The sequence below is a fragment of the Callionymus lyra genome, chromosome 19 (genome assembly GCF_982586985.1).
Source record: "Callionymus lyra chromosome 19, fCalLyr1.hap1.1, whole genome shotgun sequence".
In the NCBI taxonomy this organism is placed as follows: Eukaryota; Metazoa; Chordata; class Actinopteri; order Syngnathiformes; family Callionymidae; genus Callionymus; species Callionymus lyra.
The window spans coordinates 18,375,272-18,396,116 of NC_141836.1; the positions used below are offsets into that span (position 1 = coordinate 18,375,272).

The following is a 20,845-nucleotide window of genomic DNA, read 5'->3' on the forward strand; positions in this document are numbered from 1 at the left end:
ACTGAGGAAACAATACATTTAATTTACAAAACAGTTCCACACATGTATTTACAAATGCCCCAACAGTTGAAAAGACAGACCATACATTTACTCACTATCATCTACAATACAATCAACATTTACTCGCAGGTCCCTCTGATCACAAAAGTTTGCTCATAAACATCCTTCATATACAAAAGTTTTGTCAAAGATGGACTGATATAAATAAAATAAAAAATGTTAAACGCTTGATGCGGACAGGAAATGACCCCAATGCGTCAAAAGGAAGTAATCGGCACAGGGAAGGTATTAGTGACATGCCTGTTGTCTCTCCAAAAAAAAAGAAGCTAAACCACATTTTGGGAGTACTTTGAACACTTTCATAACCTTAACTGAAAGATGAATTGATATATATAAAAAAAAAATCACTAACGACACAGACAAAGTGACATTGAAGAGCCAGGTAGAGAACAGAGATAGGTGTTACTTATGTAAACAAGTTCAAAGGCAAAACATGAAAAAAACAATGTAATTTGAATGAGGAATACTTTTAAAAAATGAACACTGAAACTGAAAAATTGCAGATAAAATGAAATGTTTATTGCCCTACAGACACCTTCACATCAATTTCTTTGCTCCACTGTTTAAATAGAAGGTTTGGGAGCGGAATATAACAGGATTGTGGCATTCATCAATATTTTAGTACCTCTGTGTTAAGACCCCAGCTGTTAAGGTTAAGGGGAAATAATTGATTTTCTTTAAAACCACCATCATCTGGTTATTTATGTTGTTTCATAAGGAGGGTCAATTCCGGATTAAACAATAAGAAACAACTGGAGGAAAAGGATTTTATTCCCAAAATAAAAATAAAAAGCCCAATACAAATAACAATAAACCCTTATTTTTGAAAAACTTTGGAATAATAAACTTAAATACTGGCTCCCAGTCGTCAAATAGTGCAACAAAAGGAAAATGCTTATCAAAGGCACCAGGCCAAGCAAAACATTACAAATGTTGCAACAAAAAAGTTAACTTTCAAAAACACTCGACCAAAATAACCAAAGATAACCTCACACCTAAAAGTAGCATCCATGATAATCTTTAGCAATTTATGACAGCTAAGGTGATCCAGGATTGGTGCAAGTGATGATTGACAGGATCCCCCAATCACTGTTCAGGCTGGCGGATCGGTTTTGGGGAAGCCAGGAACAACAGGAGCCAATCGCACACGAGCACTGGTACCCAACTATTATCATAGCAATAGCATAGACATAGCATAGCTATAGCATGGCCATAGCATGGCCATAGCATGGCCATATCAGAGGGCCTTTAACGCTTCCTCCTGCAGTGCATGAGGTGCGTCAACAGCTACCCGTTCAGTCATCTGGTCGCCTGATGCATCCTGAAAAAGCTGACATCACTGTCATTCAAAGAAATTGTGCACGAAAGCTCTGAAGTTGATGTCAAGTTGCTGTCACTGGGTGATCGAGGATAAGGTGGAGGTGCCACCTGAGCCTGAGATTGTAACTCAAGCTGATGCAAACGTATGGCCCTGTCAGCTTCAATCTCAAGCTTTCTTATTTCCAGTTGTCGATCATGAGCTTCCTTCTTTTACTTGGCTTCAAGCTTAAGGCGGGTTAAGGCCTGGGCAGATCGACTGAGTGGCATTGAGCTGCTTCAGGCACATGATTATATTGGTGTGAAGTTTTTGATAAAAGTGTGGTTTCATCCATCGCTGCTTATCTAGTGTTTACAATAGTCACTTCCGTTTCAATGTCCTGCTCTGATTCGCTAGCTAAAGCTAGACCAATAAGCCCGGCTGCGAGGAAAAGACTCAACGCATTAACCTGCCTCTTTAGTCGTCCGACTAGGACCGACTAGGACGCCAACTCCAAACTGGGGGAGACACAGCACAGACGTCCTCTGTTCTTTCCTGCTTGGTGTGTCAGATGTTGAGTTACACTTTGACCTCCTTTGGTGATAACGGCAGTTGTGTAAAGTGTAGCTTGTTAGCTAGATTGGAGGTGAAGTTCACTGAACTAGAGAGCCGGTTGTGCACTATCGAAGCTTGTATCGCTAGCTAGACAGTTTCAGGTAGACAGTGCGCAGCCACATAGCTTAACAGACAGTATTCCATCAATTCCCGAGCAATCGTGAAACCGGGGTCGGTGGGTGACTGTTCGTGGGAGGAATAGTTCCAGACCAAAGCCAACGAAACATCACCCACCCCGTAGCGTTTCGGACAGATTTCCCGAGTCGACAAGTCACCGGTCGAGGAACCAGCTCTGTTCATAGGCGAGTCGATACTTGGGAATGTTAAACTAGTGAAGCCAGCCACAGTAGTCTGTATTCCTGGGGCCAGAGCGGGCGACATTGAATCAATTTAAAGCTGCTGGCTGAAGCTAAACATAAATCAATTAAGATAATTATTCATGTCAACAGCAATGACATACGTGTACGCCGGTCGGCGGTTACCAAGGTTAAAGTTCAGTCGGTGTGTTCATACGCACAAACAATGTCGGACTCCGTAGTGTTCTCTGGACCCCTGCTCAAAAGGTCAATGATGATATGTTTAGTCGCTATTCATCATTCATTCGCTGGCTGTCAACGTGGTGCCCCGCAAAAGGTGTTGGCTTTGTAAACAAATGGAAGACTTTCTGGGGAAAACGTGGTCTGATATTGAGAGATTGCATTCATCCCACGTTGGAAGGAGCGTCTCTTTTGTCCAGCAGTGTTGACAGTTTAATTAGTTTAACGTGACAACTCAGAGCACAGACCAGGAGGCAGAAATGCAGTATCACACACTCTTCTGCACTATAACCACATAGAGAGGTTGAATCAGCACCTTTTAACAAAACCAAGAACAACTGTTAGCAGTAGAAGAGTTGTTAAAGAAAATCTAATTCAAATAAATACTTCCACTACTATTGTACATGACAGGATAATTAAGTGTGGAATGTTGAATATCTGATCCCTGTCCTCAAAAGCTGAAATAATTAATGAACTCATATCAGATTAAACCATTGACTTATTCTGCTTGACCGAAATTGGCTGTCTATAGATGATTACGTATCCTTAAATGAATCAACACCACCCAGCCACATTAACTCTAATGCCCCTCGACGCTCTGGTCGAGGAGGTGGAGTCGCAGCCATCATCAACTCATCTGTCAACCTTTACTAGACAACAATCTCATTTCAACTCTTTTGAAAGTATTATACTTAGCATATCTAATACAACCTTGAGATCAGGTCAGTCACCTCTCTTTGCTGTACTCTATCGTCCTCCTGGACCATATTCTCAATTATTTAATTCTTGTGAGTTCCCAGAGCTCCTGACCAGCCTGGTGCTTGAATCAGATAAAGTGATTATTGTTGGTGACATGAACATCCATGTTGATATGGTCCATGATAGCTTAGCTAACACGTTCAATTCTATCCTGGAGTCATTTGGTTTCTCTCAGTATGTACATGAACTGACTCACTGTTTTAAGCACACATTAGATCTTGTCCTAGCATACGGACTTGAAATTAAAAATGTTATTGTCTCTCCTCAGAATTCACTTCTTTCTGACCATCGATTAATATATTTTTATTTGATCTTAAATGACCCAAGTCTACTGAGCAGGAGCACTCTCATAAGATGTCTGTCTGAAAGTGCCATAACCAAATAAGGAAACAATTCCCTCTGTGCTCATTAAAATGTCTAGCCTCAGTGTGTCAGGAAACTCTACCCATTATTACCATGACATTGATAATATTGTGGAAAGCTTCACAGACTCGCTACATAACACGCTTGACTTGAACCAAAAACTCAAAAGACTGTTAACAGAAGTAGTCTTGCTCCCTGGTATACTCAGGAAACACGTCAATTAAAACAGGATTCTAGACGTCTAGAGAAGAAATGGCGTTCATCAAAAAATGATGAATTCTACCAGGTCTGGCAAGATAAGTTAAAAATATACAAGCTCTTCGGAAAGCCAGAGTCAACTATTACTCATTAGTTATAGAAGCAAATAAGAATAACCCAAAGTTCTTATTCAGCACTGTAGCCAGGCTGACACAGAGCCATCAGTCCATTGAGCAGTCCATCCCTCCTCATCTCAGTAGCAGTGATTTCATGAACTTTTTTAATGAAAAAATCGTAACTATTAGAGGAAAGATTCAAGACCTCCTAGATTCTTCTAATACAACTGGTGCAGCTTGACATCACGTTATGTGCCACAGATTTTTAAAGTTGCAGTAATTAAACCTCTGCCCACTCTTGATCCAGAGTTTCTCACTAACTATAGGCCTATCTCTAATCTTGTCTTCATCACAAAGATTCCGGAGAAAGTGGTAACAAGTCAGCTCTGTGATATCTCCATGACAATGATCAATTTGAAGTGTTTCAGTCTGATTTTAGGGAACACCACAACACGGAGACTGCTCTGGTAAAAGTTAGTAACGACCTGCTTATCGCCTCTGATCAGGGCTGTGTTTCAGTTCTTGTTCTTCTAGATCTCAGTGCTGCATTTGACACTGTTGACACCAAATCCTTCTACAGAGGCTAGAAAACCATATAGGCATACGTGGAACTGCTCTAAACTGGTTTAAATCATACCTGTTGGATAGAACGCACTATGTACATGTCAACCACCTCTCATCGACACACAACAAGGTCAGCTATGGTGTCCCACAAGGTTGTGTTCTTGGTCCGATCCTATTCACAATCTATATGCTCCCACTAGGGGACTTGATGGAAGACACTCTATAAACTTTCACTGTTATGCTGATGAAACTCAACTCTACTTGTCCATGAAGCCAGATGAAAGAAATAAGCTAACACAACTACAGTCCTGTTTTACAGATATCAAGTCCTGGATGACCAAAAACTTCCTTCTTTTGAACTCGGACAAAACTGAGGTTCTACTAGTTGGTCGTCAACATCTCAGACAATCATTAGCTAATGATCTAGTTTCCCAAAATGGACTTGCTCCTGCTGCTAGCACCACTGTAAAGAATTTGGGTGTATGCTTTGACCTGGACTTATCATTTAACTCACACATAAAACAAATCTCACAGACTGCCTACTTCCACCTTCGTAACATTTAAAAAATCAGGCACTTCATTCCTTTGTATCATGCTGAGAAACTCATCCATGCTTTTGTTACCTCCAGGCTGGACTGTTGTAACTATCTTCTGTCAGGATATTCTAAGAAGTCTCTCAGAACTCTTCAGCTCATTCAGAACTCTGCAGCTCGTGTCCTGACTAAGACTAAGAGGCACGAACACATTTCCCCTGTGCTGTCTTCTTTACATAGGCTTCCATTAGAATTTAGAATACAATTTAAAAACCTTCTCTTAACCTAAGAAGCTTTAAATGGTCTAGCACCAACATACATTCAAGATCTAATCAAAACGTATCAACCCTCTAGGACCTTACGATCCTTAAACTCAGATCTATTAGTTATACTACAAATCTCCAAATGTAGATTTGGGGCCAGGGCCTTCAGTTTTTAGCCCTTTTAATATGCAACCAGCTACCGGCTTCAGTCCGGAGGGCAAGACACCCTGTCTTTGTTTAAAAAAAATCTTAAAACCTTACATTTCGATAAAGCCTATTATTAGGACTCGGGCTCTGCTTGAATCTTTTTGTTTATCTTATCTGCTATAGGCTTAGAATGCTGGAGGAGTTTTAGACACCAGGCTCTGTATATCCTTCCTTTTCTCCATTGCATTAATCACCTGAGCAGTTTAAACCCACACTTTTATTTCTCTCCCAGAGCCACAGGGTTCCACCTCCAGAGCTGCTGCTGATCCAAGACCTCCACCATATCATCGGACCCAGAGTTTTCTCCAGCACCTCCATGGACTCTTCTATACTTTCCTCTTTTCCATCAGTGTATCCTCCCTCACTCTCATTCTCTACAACCATCTGTCTTACCCCCTATCCTTCCTCCCAGCTGATCACAGCAGAAGGCTGTCAACAATAAGTCTGGTTCTGCTCGAGGTTTCTGCCTTCTTAAAGGAAGTTTTTCCTCGCTTACACCACAATGTGCTTTACTCTGCTACTACTACTGCTGGAATCTGTTTTTTTTTCTCCACTATAGTCTTAAATCAACTGTAAAGTGTCTTGAGATAAATTTGTTATGAAAAGATACTTCAATAAAATTGAATTGGAATTGAATTGACACATTATGACCAGAGACTAAAACATAATGACCAGAGAGTAAAACATTATGACCAGAGACTAAATCATTATGACCAGAGATTAAAACATTATGACCAGAGAATGACACATTATGACCAGAGAATTAGACATTATGACCTGAGACTGACACATTCTAACTAGAGACTGTCACATTATGACAAAATACTGACACATTATGACCGAAGACTGACACATTCTAACCAGAGACTGAAACATTATGACCAGAGACTGAAACATTATGACCAGTTACTTAATCATTCGAACAAAGACTGACACATTAGGTCCAGAGACTGACACATTATGACCGGAGACTAAAACATTATGTCCAGAGACTGAAGCATTATGACCAGGGAAACATGATCAAAAAAGTTTCAAATATGCAATGGTTTTTAAACGTCTCCTGCTCTTGCATAAGTTAATGTAGAAACAGCATTCACTTTATAATGTAGATAAAAGTCCAAATTATCAACGTGAGATTTTACTTCTTTGTAGCTTTCATAGTTTTTTCTTCAAGGGTCAAAGTTCACAGCCCACTCTCACAATTTCCCTTATATGTATGTATGTATAACACATTTATTCTACAATTACCAGGATCATTACCAAATATTAAAATGCAGGCAAAGATGTATAGTGGACTTTTTAATATTCACCGACATGCATTTCTGTTTCCACTTTTGATCACAGAAATGTCAGATATACTTTTTCCCATTGGTACAAAAAAAGCCAAGATCCTGCTTTGGTCCCAACTCAGTTCCTGCCAATCATGTCTGTTTTGAAGTCTCTTCAAACACAAGTTGGCAATAAGGAGCAAGTAAATGAGATGGGAAAATGTTATTTTTTAATTCCTTGGTTCTGCTGTGAAGTTTAGTTGCACCAAGTCAAACGTCAAGAAGGCTTTCGAGCACACAAACGGCTTTAAACTACTTAGCCAAGGAGGTTGTGTCATTGTTTATAGCTTTACTGTCTCATTTACTTGAACACATTTTCTTAGAATACAGTGGCTAAAACGCTTAGATTGAAAGAACTGAAACTAAAAAGCAATTTCCCCTTCGCAATTAAAAGTATTTCTTAAATGCTAAAACATAGATACAATAATTTGCATTGGTTTACTGTGGGCACTTAGAAAGCACTGCTTGGAAAAAGGAAACACGTAGCAGTAAAAAAGGCTTGATAGAAATACAATTTTTTTTTGAACAGTCATTGTCAAGTGCGATAATTTTCTTTTATTACCTTAAAAAGCTTTTGTTATATTTTTTTTATTTGAGTGAAGTTGGTATAAGTTTTATGAATATAAAATGCATAACCATCCTGCGTTTTTCCATCTTATATCATCATATCTTCTTCCTTTCATTACATGTTTTCCAAATCTTTTCATTTTCACTGCCAGGACTTTTGAAATCTAACCTTAAAGGAACATGATGAGCCTGCGATCCTTCCTGACCTTTTCATTTAGCAATGATGGGGTTACACAGCGGATCATGTATCAGTTAATTCAATTCAATTCAATTCGATTTTATTTAAAATGTCTTATCATAACAAAGTTATCTCAAGACACTTTACAGTTTATGTAAGACTATAGTGGAGGAAGGAAAAACAGATCCCAGCAACTCAATAATGGGCAAATCACAGTGTGGCGTTGGCAAGGAAAAACTTCAAATGAAAAAATATAAATTTTGACAGCAGTCGACATTTTATGTGTAAACGGAAAATATGATATTGCTAAACTTGATATTCATGTACTGGGCAATAGTTTTTTTAATAATGGAGAAAATATGAAAATGTAGGTGCCACAGATAGTCATGTAAATCATTTGCTAGGGTAACCTTCTGTAGTGGGCTTTTAATACATTTCATTGGTGACCAACTGTGGAGATTGTGTCTGACTTGAAGATTTTATTGACTTATCTCTGGTCTGCCACTCTTTTTTTTTTTTTAATTACATTTTGTGTATACATCTGTTGAGGAGCCATATTTGCTGTCCGCCCTATGATCCCCTAAAAATGATCAACCCCAAAGAAGCCTGAAGTCTATTTGTGCTGTATAATAAAATTATAATCCTCAGTTACCTGGTGTGTTTGTCATCTGCTGCACATTCTGCGTCTGAGCTGATTTTCCCTTTTTCCATCTTTTAGACTTCCCGCAGCTGATCAGTGAAAAGATCCAGAGAACAGAGAGTGAATGCAGACTAATTATAAAAGCGGAGATACAGCTAATCAGATTTTCATGTTCATAATCACTGTCTCTCTGTATTTCCTGTCATTTCAATCTCATCTCTAATTTCCTAATGGGGTTTCTAGTATTCCAACCAACTGCTCATGAACCAGCAAAATAAGCATGTGAGACCAAATCAACTGAGGTTTGACCATTTTGGAACGATAAAATGTAGCTTTTATAGCAAAAAAAATTGTTACACATATTGCTGGGAAATGATTAGGAATGGAAATTGATTCTAAAAAAAAAACAACTGATACATGAGGTTAATTACTTTCCTAACTCTGGCAAAGGAAGAAGCGTTGCTAGGACACTGCAATTTAGGTTTGTTAGTCAGTTGCTTTGTTTAATATTTTATTTTCTTCCGGGTTTCCCGGATTAAATGAGTTCTTAACTGCCTTGTTAGAAGAACTTTGAGATCAAGCCAAAGACGCTTTGTAAAAAGCCCTTAGTGGGCTTAGGCAACACCACTACAAGGCGGACCCTCTCTGAGTTCAATTACATCCGTTCCCTTGATATCTGTGAAATGTCACAGGATTGTTTATTTTAATTATGTGTAGATGTTAGAAAGCCCATGTGTTTAATGTGTTTTACTTGGTTCATTGGAGAGAAAAATCATCAAGTAAAAGTGTGTTTTTTCATTTTCTTGTTATAAAATTCCTTCGCCCTTGAATGCATATTTCGCATATGGCAATCAGGGAGGAAAGGTCGAGATGTGCGTTTTCTAGTCTCATGCATATATTGTAGCGGATACCTGGGAGTTTGATCTTCACGTCTCATCTTTACTGCCTCTGCAACATTAATGACAGTGTCTTGGACATGTTAGAGGTAGAGGAAGATTATGTTTGTTGATGGAAAAATGCTTATTTTTATGTATATCATATTTTCTAATCACATATCTCATTTTAATTGTATCACTGCTTGTCTTTCTTTCATCACTGCTTCTATTGGATATGAACTTGAAAGGAAATGAGAATGCATTCCTCTGAAGGAGTGAGATTTTTTGTTAATTTTAATTAGCGTCTTGTGTAGCTGCGTTGGGGCATAAAATGGCAACATTACAGTACTTCGCTTTGGATCCGACCAGAACTAAATCTGGTGACTCATCTCTCTAGCTTAAGTCAATTTTCTAACCTGACAGTCTTCTCATCGGCCAGCCAGCTTTGGCAGTTCTGCAGTTTTGGCAAAGTGATTCTGATCCGTGGTCTGAACAAATCATGGCAATTTTTCCGCCTCTGAGTAATTATGATGGATGAATCCAGACACTGTTTCAATCGAAAAATCAATGAGTTGTGAGATACATCTCCTGAGAGATCGTCCAAGTATGCCGGGCTCGGGCGGCTTTTCCTCAAGCATTAAATGTAAACATTAGTGGAGGGGACGAGCGACTGTCGCTTCCATTCACTGTCGGGCAGTCGTTTTCCGGTGGAATCCGGTCCTCAGGAGAGCCTCTTTTTTGTCACAAATTTCGAGGAAGCTCAAAGAGCCCTTGGGCCTCGCTGCTCCGCATGGTGCAAAAGACAATATGGGTCTTAGCATCTGTGTGGTGACTTCCGTAGGTTAGAAAGTGTGATTGTGTCTTTATCCCATTCAGCACATCCAAGAGGTTTGTTTAAGAGGGATTTCGTATGTGGGGGCGAGATATTTGTGTTATCTAAGACGAGCGAATAGTACCCGCGGGAAAATTTAAATCTAGACGCTCTGAACCATAATTTCCTGCATTTTGAGGGGCTGCTTTTGTGGTGGATTTTAATTTAAAAAAAATAGGTTTCACATGTGTTTTCCTTCATCTCAAGAAGCAGGTAGAATTCGTACCTTGTGGTCCCCAGTTTCAATATCAATCTAATTTTGTCCTTGGAGTTGCAAAGTAATATAAACTGTAATGTCCGAAGCAGCAGAGTTAAAATGAGTGTTCTTGGCTTTATTTAAGAACCTACAGAGTTGGATCCTGCTGTGCAAATCACCATCAAAACACACACAACACACTTGACCCGGAAGGTCAACTTTAACCTCGCTATTCTCGCGTTAATGACCGTTACCATAACAACGTGAACATGAACACACATGCGATCATTCCAGGTGGATGAACATAAAGAACTTAAGCCGCTTGATATTGGTGTCAACAGGGCGTTCAAAGTCGAAGAAGATAAATCATTTGAAGGATTTGAGGATGAGTAATGGAGTAAAAAAACAAGTTATAAAATGTTATTTTACTTGTTGTATTTAAACAATGTTGAGAGTTATTTTGAATATAGTAATGTTTGATTTAATGGTATCAGCTACAACGTGTTTGATAAAGTTTGACTGACTGACTCAATTGTTTTGCTTAATGCGCCTTCATTAGCCACTATATATATGATAAAATTGGACCAATTATTAACGATAAAGTGTGCTGTATAGTGCATCAAATATGATAATTACATTTACAAATGTAATTTGGCAATTTTCAGCTTAAGAAAATGTCCGCTGTATTCTAAAAATCTGCAGTTGTAATGCAACACATTTCAGCTGTATTGTAACAAATCACAGCCGTATTATAACAATGTTCAGCAGTATAATAACAATTTAAATATACTCTGGTTTACCGAAAGTCATACTAAAATATCTTGACAAATAATACCAACACTGTCCAACAATATTTTCTTTGTACTTTATGTCATATAAATTGAATGTTTCTTATCATCAGGGAATTATTAAACATTTTAAAGGCTGCAAAGAATTGATTTTTCAATCAATTTCTATCCCTGAATTAAAAAATCTGTGGTTTCCTCTTTCTCCCAGGAGATAAAGTTTGTCGCCTATTTATTCTTCTCTTTAAGTGAACGGCTTTGTAGTCAAGGAGCTTCCAGTTACATTGTTGATGCTTGGATACATCTGCTGTTGCTGAGGGTACAACACAAACAACAGGATTTTTTCCATTTACCCTTTGTTTATGTTGGGTGGGTTCAAACATGTGGGCTTGTTTTAGCTGCTTCATAATAAGCTGGCACCTATAGATGTAGTTGAATAGGTTTTAAAGATCCCATTTTAAAATGTTGCTAAATGAGATTCTATTTTTGGTACTAGCAATTAGTTGAAGTATAAATGGGGGAAAAAAAGTGTAAATATGTATATTTTTTGTAACTGAGTTATTTTATTGAAATGTCATACCAGATTCATGTTCAATCGTTTTAATATAAAATGGAAAACACAACCATGAAAATATAAGAAAAATTAAGTGTAAAGATAATTTGACCAAAATAATATCAAAAGGTTTCCCTTATAGCTTAACTTTTTAGTGGATTATTTAAGGTGAAAACATCAACTGTTATAAACTATAATAGCATTAGTTATCTGCACTGATGCTTGGATATAATACATCTAACAATAAGATTCCAATGTGTTCACATCAAAGGATTAAGCTCTAACTATTGAAGATCTTTTAATGATAATACAAAGATTTCATGACTTTGTTCGAGCTTCGTGTGTTTTCTCCGAAATTACTCTCTTCGAGATTTCATGTCTGATCATGAAGAGGGAATAATAAAGTCATGAACCCAACTTGTATTATGTGATGGTGGCGAAAACTAACCACTAGAAAATTATTTTAGGGTATATTTTCTTAATTGTTCCATCCATAAAGACAGCGCCTATTTAAATTAATATAAACTTTCATTGATGGTGGTAAAAAAAATAGAGATGCATTGAATGAATAGTAAGAGCTACTTGAACTAAAATGTATGGGATGAGCTTATCAGTGGCAGCCCAGGAAGAATATCAATCAGACCGTTAAACATTTCTTATATATCTGCCATGTGTTTTATATAAGATCTTTCAAGAGGTCTGGAATGTCTATTGTATTCCACATAATGGCATTGTATCTCAGACAGATCTGTGACCCATTATGATAATGCCTCTATTTCTAAATAACAAGGGCCATGCTACATTGAAATGATCATCTTCTCGTTCTGGTTTCAATTTTACATTATATTGGCTCTTTTTCATTCCTCATGACATTACCATTTGAATGTATTTTTGAGTCATATATCGATTTATAGGAGTAAAGAGCAAGGGGGAGCAATGCTTTGTCACAAAAAATATTATTGTCTTTGTATCACTGCTTACATCCTGTGAGCACCTTTTTAAAATTACTATTAATCATAATAGGATGTTCCTAAAATCAAATTCTCATTTGATTTGTGTGACCCTTATAATTACCATTTATTGTAAATCATGCGTTCATAAAGAAGTTGATAAAGGATAACAGTGGCAATTGTTATATACAAATATGAATTATTAATAATACAATTATTTAAACTCAGATTATTGTTCTGAAGGACATTGTGTACAGGAAAATAATTTGTTGTGTGTTTAATGAAACGTCCGTCTTGTTGCGCCAAGAGTCACAGGCTAGAAATCTATAGAACAAAAAATGACATGAATTATTTCTTCTTTCTGTGCAACCTACGTACAACAAATGCCTGAGGGTTTGGGGCCACTGCTATTTCTATATAACTTACACCGAAACCATGATCGATTCATTTTTCACGTCTATGGGGGAGGAAACGCGGGTCCCAAGAGGAAACCCCTGCAAGTAAGAGCAGTGCGAATCGGATAAATTGGGTTAAAATATTCTTGATTCGAGGCCACCATTACCATTGCTGACATACAAGTCATTAATGCCTTGTTTAATGCCTATTAAGTATTGTTTAAATTATTTATGAAAGCCACCATTAACTTATATACATTATGTAACCCAGGTCATTTTATTTGTTTTCAATGCATAGTTAATTTGTTGTGCTCCCTCGGTTGTAATTGGTTTGAAAGAAGCATTTTTTTCAAATTCTGCAGCATTAATTTACAAACCTGGCAGATGGGTTAATTTGTTTCAGTTCTTTCACTTTCATTGTTTGTTCCGCAAAGACAGGAAAAGACATTGAATACACAAGAGGGCAACACAATAAAGGAGGAGGAAAAGCAAGTGCATAATTAACCTCTCAACGATGTATGTTCTAGTTCGAGCCAAGTGGCTAAAAAATAGCTTCAAGTGCGTCACTATCGTCATTAGGAGCCATATTCAAAATGTAGGTCATTATAGTTTGAACTGCATCTATATTTACATGAAAGAAAAAATAAAAATCATTTTGTACTTTGCTCTAAAAGGGTCATAATGTTATCATCCATCATGTTTTCTTCTTTATGTAAAAGCCACATAATGCATGAAAGTACAGCAATGCAATAATTGAAACACTCTAATGTAAAAGCATCAGTTATTCCCAGTGTTTGTAGCAATTAAAACTCAGCATTTTGTTGTTGATTTGTTTAAGTTTCAATTTTAATTTTGCACCATCCCTATTACGATGCCTCAAACACAGTACAGGAGTCAAACTAATAATGGGAAATGTGAAAAAGTAAATAATTGTAGTCTGTATGTTTTATCACCATATGGATATTACCATTTCAGTATTTCTAACCTGGTTATCATATATACCCACAATGATTTAAATGGGGAAAAACTACAAATTAAGCAGCTTGTAACCTTTTTCATAGACAGTTGGTGCTAAGCAAGGATTAATTTCGACTGCAATCTGCCAATGGTGTCGAGGAATACTGCTGTTTTTGTTCGTCTGCTGGTTCACTGCTGAGGAACACTGGAAAGTCTTTGTCTACAAGCCAGCGTGATGTCTGTGAAAGCACCTCTGATGATACTTTGAAAACTTCTGCTTGAAAGCAGAGACACTTTCTGTCGGATCCTCTCTGAAGCAGTTCTGCAGATGACTCAAAACAGTTCAATAAATAAACTTGGGGGGTTAGAACTGGTATATATGAGACATGAAAGCTGAGTAGAATGCTGAAAAAGAATGAAAACAACCTATATAATGACAGAAAATGGGGTTATTATGTAAACTGTGAACCCACAGCCTCATGTGCAAATCAAGTGTCTTATTCACTGCACATTCTATTGACAAACCATTGATTCCTTGGTGGCTTGAGGTCCTAGTTTTACTTAAAATAAACAAGCTTTCCCCCCAACGGGTTTACACCAAGCATGTCTTGTACGTGAGCATGAGATATAACATTTCCCTGATTAGGTAAATAGGGATTTAAATAAAACCTTTACTTGCAATAAAGCCATCCAAACATCACTGTTGTCACTTGTTTTCCTGCATATAACTGTGGTATACACACCAGTGTTAGCAAAGATGACACCCAATGAAGTGTTTTTAAGTACACTGGTGCAGAGAAACAATGTTGGAATGATCTTTGTGTTATGTCAAAGCGCTTTGTGACCCTGGTCTAGAAAGGCGCTATATAACTAGAGATTATTATTATTATTATTATTATTATTGTTGCCAAAAGTAAACAAGCTCAAGGTAAACACCTTGGCATACTGCATAATAGCTCAAAGACAATTTCATTTTCTCAGCATTCATATTTCAATTGAATCAAAGAGGGGTTGATGACTTATTGATTATAATATGGGAAGGAAAGGGCATAGGTATTAGAGTTGTTGTTTGTTGGCCTTGATTTGGAAGCTAGCTACTGGCAATGTACAAATAGAGTTTTTCCCCCTTCTTGTCAAAAGAAGACCTTGGGATGTGAAATCATGAGCACTGCCTTGACTTGTGGTCATCAGCGAAACATTGATGGCGAGCTTCCCCTATCAATGATTTGTAATGTTCCCTATGGAGAGTTCTGCTTTCAAAAGCATAGTTTGATCAAACAGGTTCAAACTTATGTAAAATAATATTCATTTCCTAAACATTGGACAGTGAATAATCTCAAACTCTTCAGTTGGACTACACCTTGTTTCAGGCTGTCATTCCCTGAATGCTGAATGAAGTATATACCGCAATAAGTTGCCTTACCCTGAAGCATAAAAAACAACATTTTCTCCAGATAACTCAATATCACACACAAACACTTTTACCTGGAAGTCTTGTGAGTGTCCTGTAATGTCAGCAAAAAAAACAGCGTGAGTTGTAGAAGTACTTTCATAGTCAGGAAGTTTTGATGCTACATGAGGGAGTATATGAGAAGTATGAGTCTTTTACTGGTCCATGAGGCATTTGTTACCGCACAGTAAGAATGATTTGTATAATTGCTGTTGATTATTACAGTCTAAAATGTGTTTTATTTTGGAAAAAGATTATATTCTCTCTAAAGATATATTAGCCTGTGACTCTTGGCGGATCAGGATACTCATTTCAGTCAAGTTTACTCAAAAAAATAAACCTGTAAACCAGTGAAAATGAGTAAAACACAATCTCTATATCATTTCAGATGCATGGTGCAGATGGGTAAACAATAGAAATCAGGGAGGAGTAGAACTACTTCAGGGTTTGCTAGGATGATAGTCATACTGACAGATTTTTTTTTAAAGTGTTGCGTGAACTATCATCTTTGTTGATGATACAATCATTTGTGTTGAGAATGAGAAGAAGTTAGAGTGCGTCTTGTACTAATCTGGCCTTCATATGAACAAATATACATACTATAATTTATTTTTAAATAGTATTTTATTTATTTAAATGATGTGATAGAATGACTACCTTTATTGTGATTTTATTTTCTCATGACATATGATTTTTTTTGGTTTATCAATTGTTAACCTTATACAAAATTAATAGGATTTCATTTCATTTCTTATTATTTCAATAATAATATTTGATAGTTTCTCTTTACTTCCCACTTTGCATTAACTTGCCAAGCCCTGGTTTAGAGGGTGATGAAAAAATAATCAGCAGAGAAAAAAGAAACTGAGGATATCAGAGAGACAAGTAAAATGTAGAGGTAACCTTCAAACATATTCTAGCTAGCCTTCTTCGAGTACTGAGTACATGAAGGGATTGTATTTAGGTTCTGCTGGATGAAATCAGAGCTCCAATAGTGAATTGTGAAGTGAAATTGACAACAGGTAGCATATTCCATGAAGCAGTATTAAAATAGGTGCGAGAAAAATGGTGTAAATATTTATCTGGTGATATAAGGAATTCTGACGGCTTTGTGTGAGCAGTCCACTCTCAAAATAAAAAGCATATCTGGGAGCAACTCATCACTCCCCAACCAGCTCTGAGGCAGCCGTGTAATCAGCTTTTAAGCATCACTGGTTCGGATGCCTTCCATCAACAGATGGCTGCAGGGAAATAACACTTAGCAAGGAAATAACACAGCAGACTGAAAACAGCAACATTTTCTTCTGGAACATGTTGTTTGCTTTTGTCATTAATATGTCTACACAAATAGTAATATATGTGGATACATTAATTCTGTAGAAATTTGATTAAAATGACCAATTTTTGGCAGAAATAAGAAGGAAGAATAGTGTGAGGTCTGTGTGTGAAAATTGGTGGAGGGATAAAAGATGGAGGGTCTTTCAGTTTGAGTGGTCTGACATGTCACTGTGTTCTTCCTGCTTTGCTTCTCCACATTTTTTTTTTTTGGAGCGACATGTCTGATTGACGGACATTGATGACTCGAAGTACCTGCTGCTTGACTTGATGAATATGATGCAGTGTGACACATGTGGTCAGAAGAGAGCTTGAAGAACATGAATGTTAGTGTTTATGGAAGATAATATAATGTATATTGACTTGGACAGACATACGTACATATTGTGTATATATATATATATTCTGTACATATGTACTATATGAGCTTGGATCTGTGTCGGCACTAATTTGTCAAGTTGAGAAGTTCACATTGGAGACACATTAACGATCAAGATTGATCAAACATGTGTTTGCATTTGAATGAGTGGATGTTATGGACATTATTCACAAACGTGATGATATTTGTTGTTTATGGCCGGATTATTACAGTGGCTGAGAGGTGCAAATAAATAAACACATTCAGAAAACAAAACATACAATCACTAAAACAAATTACAAATTCACAAAACACACAATCAAAAAAACAAATTACAATGTCACAAAAGACACAGACACTAAAAGAAGTTACAAAATCACAAAACAAAACACACAATCAATGAAAATTATTTCAATACACAAAACACACAGTCACTGAAACAAATTACAAATCAACAAAACTCACAACAAATTAAACAAATAACAAAGTCACAAAACAAAAAATCACTGAAACAAATGACAAATTTCACAAAACACACAGTCACTGAAAAAAATTTACAAAACAAAACAAAACGAACAGTCACTGAAACAAATGACAAATTCACAAAACAAAACAAAGAAATTACAAAGTCACGAAAGGCACAATCACTGAAACAAATTTCAAATTCACAAAACAAAACAAATAAATCAAATTACAAAGTCACAAAACAAGCAATATCCAAATTACACTGTTTTATGTTTTTTAGTCACGACAAATCCTTGAATATATTATTGTTGGATTGTGATTATAATTGTACATCCATAATGTAAGCTCTAAAATGCATCACGTAAATAATAAATATTAATTATACTCTTGCCTTTCATATCAACACACACAAAACCATGCACAGCTGCATCTAAGTCCCCTGCACTCCTGAAGACCACACAGTACTGGACTAGAGTACTGGCCTCTGGACTTAAATCTCTAAGAGCAGTTGCCGAGAAACCTTTGATACAAAATACAACTTTTGAAAGATTCCGTCAAAAAGGCACTCACCTATTTTGTTGGTTCCTTGAAAAAAGGATTCAAGACGGTCTTTCATCTGAGCAAAATTGTCAATATCCCCCTTGTCGCACTTAGATTAGATAGACTTTATTAATCCCTCTGAAGATCTCTTTGGGGAAATTAGATTGGACACTCCAATGTGATCTCATTTTTGCTCATGTGACAAAGCCTTTATTGGTTTGTCTTAAATGTGTTAAATTTCGACGGATGGCAGCAAGTTAGGTTGGTTCACAAGTTAATTTAAATAAAAATGAACCCAATTTTGCTGTCCACAAAAGTTTGACGATTGTCCTGCATATTGGTTATTGGTATATATATATATATATATATATATATATCTTGTAGATATTGTATTCACTTTGGTATCCATATTTATCTTTTTATGGTGTTTTTATAATATCCTATTAAAATATTAAACTTTTTCACAGTCCAGAATATTATATCTAATACATGGAAATCATAGTTCATATATGGAAGCCGTTGACAGCCTCCATTTTTATGATATTATACCATAAATCTTCTCTGTTGTTAAAGGCAAAATTGTCCGCATGCATTGGCACATACAGTCACTGAAGAGAGGTTTTTGTGCCCCTTATTGAAGCACAAACACAAAGTACATCCTTTCCTACGCTTTTCCTCCCATGTGTAATTGTTTCCATCAATTATCTGCAATCACGATGTCCATATGGATTCTAGGAGATCTAGTTTTCGTGGATGCTAAATTTATCTTCAAGCTAAATACAGGTAATAAATACCGACGTGGACTACATTATATTACTTGATGCCTCCACCTCTTCCAAATTTGGATCCATTTCAGACGAAGAACATCGTCATCAAACAAAACAGAAATGCTGGAGACTTCTGTAAATGCAAGAAGCGCAGGAATGTTTGTAGCATCGATATTAAAGTGGCAGGTTGTACAGCTAAGAGGTTAGGTGAACAACAGTTAATGAATTCCCCTTTATTGGGGAAATAATCATGAGCATTAGTCATCATGAGGGTGGGTAGAAAATGAGTGAAATCTTAGTTTTGGCTGAACTATCACTTAAATGGTTCAGAAACCTAGTTCAATGTAGAAGTTCGAGTACATCAGTCCTATAGAGTCATAATTTCAACTGGTCTAATTCATTGTTTTCTAAAAGGTTTATGACCACTTCCAATTGTGAGGGGGTGAGCAGTGAAGTGACAATAGAGGGTAGAATCCAGTGAAAAGGTTGCTATGGTAACTAAACGTTTAGGAAGAAAATTAGGAAATAATAGCAACTCAGAGAATATCCTGCATTCTTATGGTAGAAAGTCACAAGTCCATCCAATTTTTTACTTCACTAAATAAATCTTAAAGTCTCTATAACTAGAACGCGTTGGTGTCTGAACGATCAAGGAATAAGTCAACACATATAATACACTGTTATTTTGAGAAGTAACTTTGGAAATGTACTAGATTGTACTAAATGTACCCTTCTACATAGTGGAATGACGTTGTATAGTTTGAAGGGGATTGTGCATTATCAGTATTGTTTTATCAACAAAAAGAGAGGGCACCATCACACCTTCTATCAAAGTCTCTCACACTTTCTATCAAATTCTCTCACACCTTCTATCAAAGTCTCTCACACTTTCTATCAAATTCTCTCACACCTTCTATCAAACTCTCTCACATCTCTTATCAAACTCTCTCACATCTTCTATCAAATTCTCACACATCTTCTATCAAATTTTCTCACACCTTCTATCAAACTCTCTCACACCTTCTATCAAACTCTCTCACACCTACTATCAAATTCTCTCACACCTTCTATCAAACTCTCTCACACCTTCCATCAAACTCTCTCACATCTCCTATCAAACTCTCTCACATCTTCTATCAAATTCTCACACACCTTCCATCAAACTCTCTCACATCTCCTATCAAACTCTCTCACATCTTCTATCAAATTCTCTCACACTTTCTATCAAACTCTCTCACACCTTCCATCAAACTCTCTCACATCTCCTATCAAACTCTCTCACATCTTCTATCAAACTTTCTCACATCTTCTATCAAATTCTCACACTTATTCTATCAAATTCTCTCACACCTTCTATCAAACTCTCTCACATCTTCTATCAAACTCTCTCACACCTTCTATCAAACTCTCTCACACCTTCTATCAAACTCTCTCACACCTTCTATCAAATTCTTTCACATCTTCTATCAAACTCTCTCTATCAATTGTACATGAGTACTTTATAGTATGTGTAAGAGATCTTGTATGTAAGTGTATGAGCACTTGATAATTAGTGTGAGAGATCTTTACCTTGTATATAACAAAAAAAAACCTTGACACCTAATTATGAACGTGAATAAGGGATGCATGAAATGTTTCTGTCAAAAAATATATATATATTTCCACTTTAATCCCCTAAAGAACTCGGCTGAAACAAACGCAAAACCTTAAAGGGCATTCTAATTAAATAACACAGACTGAGACTTAAAGAAACACAAAGTCATTTAAGTTTTGCGGCACTGCTTATCGGACGTGAAGAATACATTCAAAGACGTCGGAAATGCTTTGGTCTGTCAAGAGTTTTAATTTCGTTACATCCCTATTAAAAAAGTTTCCTGGTCAAAGACAGCTGTTTGAGTATTTTGAGCTGTCAGTCAAATATGCTGTTTTTTGCAGTCCAACGTGTAACTCACAAGCTATCAATACAACATTCATCAGGGAAAGAAATATAATTACACACATACAGCATCGGTTGGATGGAAACATAGTGAAGTTTTACCAACTGAAAAACCAAAGTATTGTATTGTATTCATTTTAACTGGTCTAAAGGAGCCAGAAATATAGCCTTTCCAGCCCCCACAGGAA

The 20,845-nt window shown here is 36.7% G+C and overlaps 1 pseudogene; it reads left to right on the forward strand.

Moving 5' to 3' along the window:
• Positions 1–230: 230 nt before the first annotated feature.
• Positions 231–2,739, forward strand: LOC148059810 (uncharacterized; annotated as a pseudogene).
• The last annotated feature ends 18,106 nt before the right edge of the window (positions 2,740–20,845 follow it).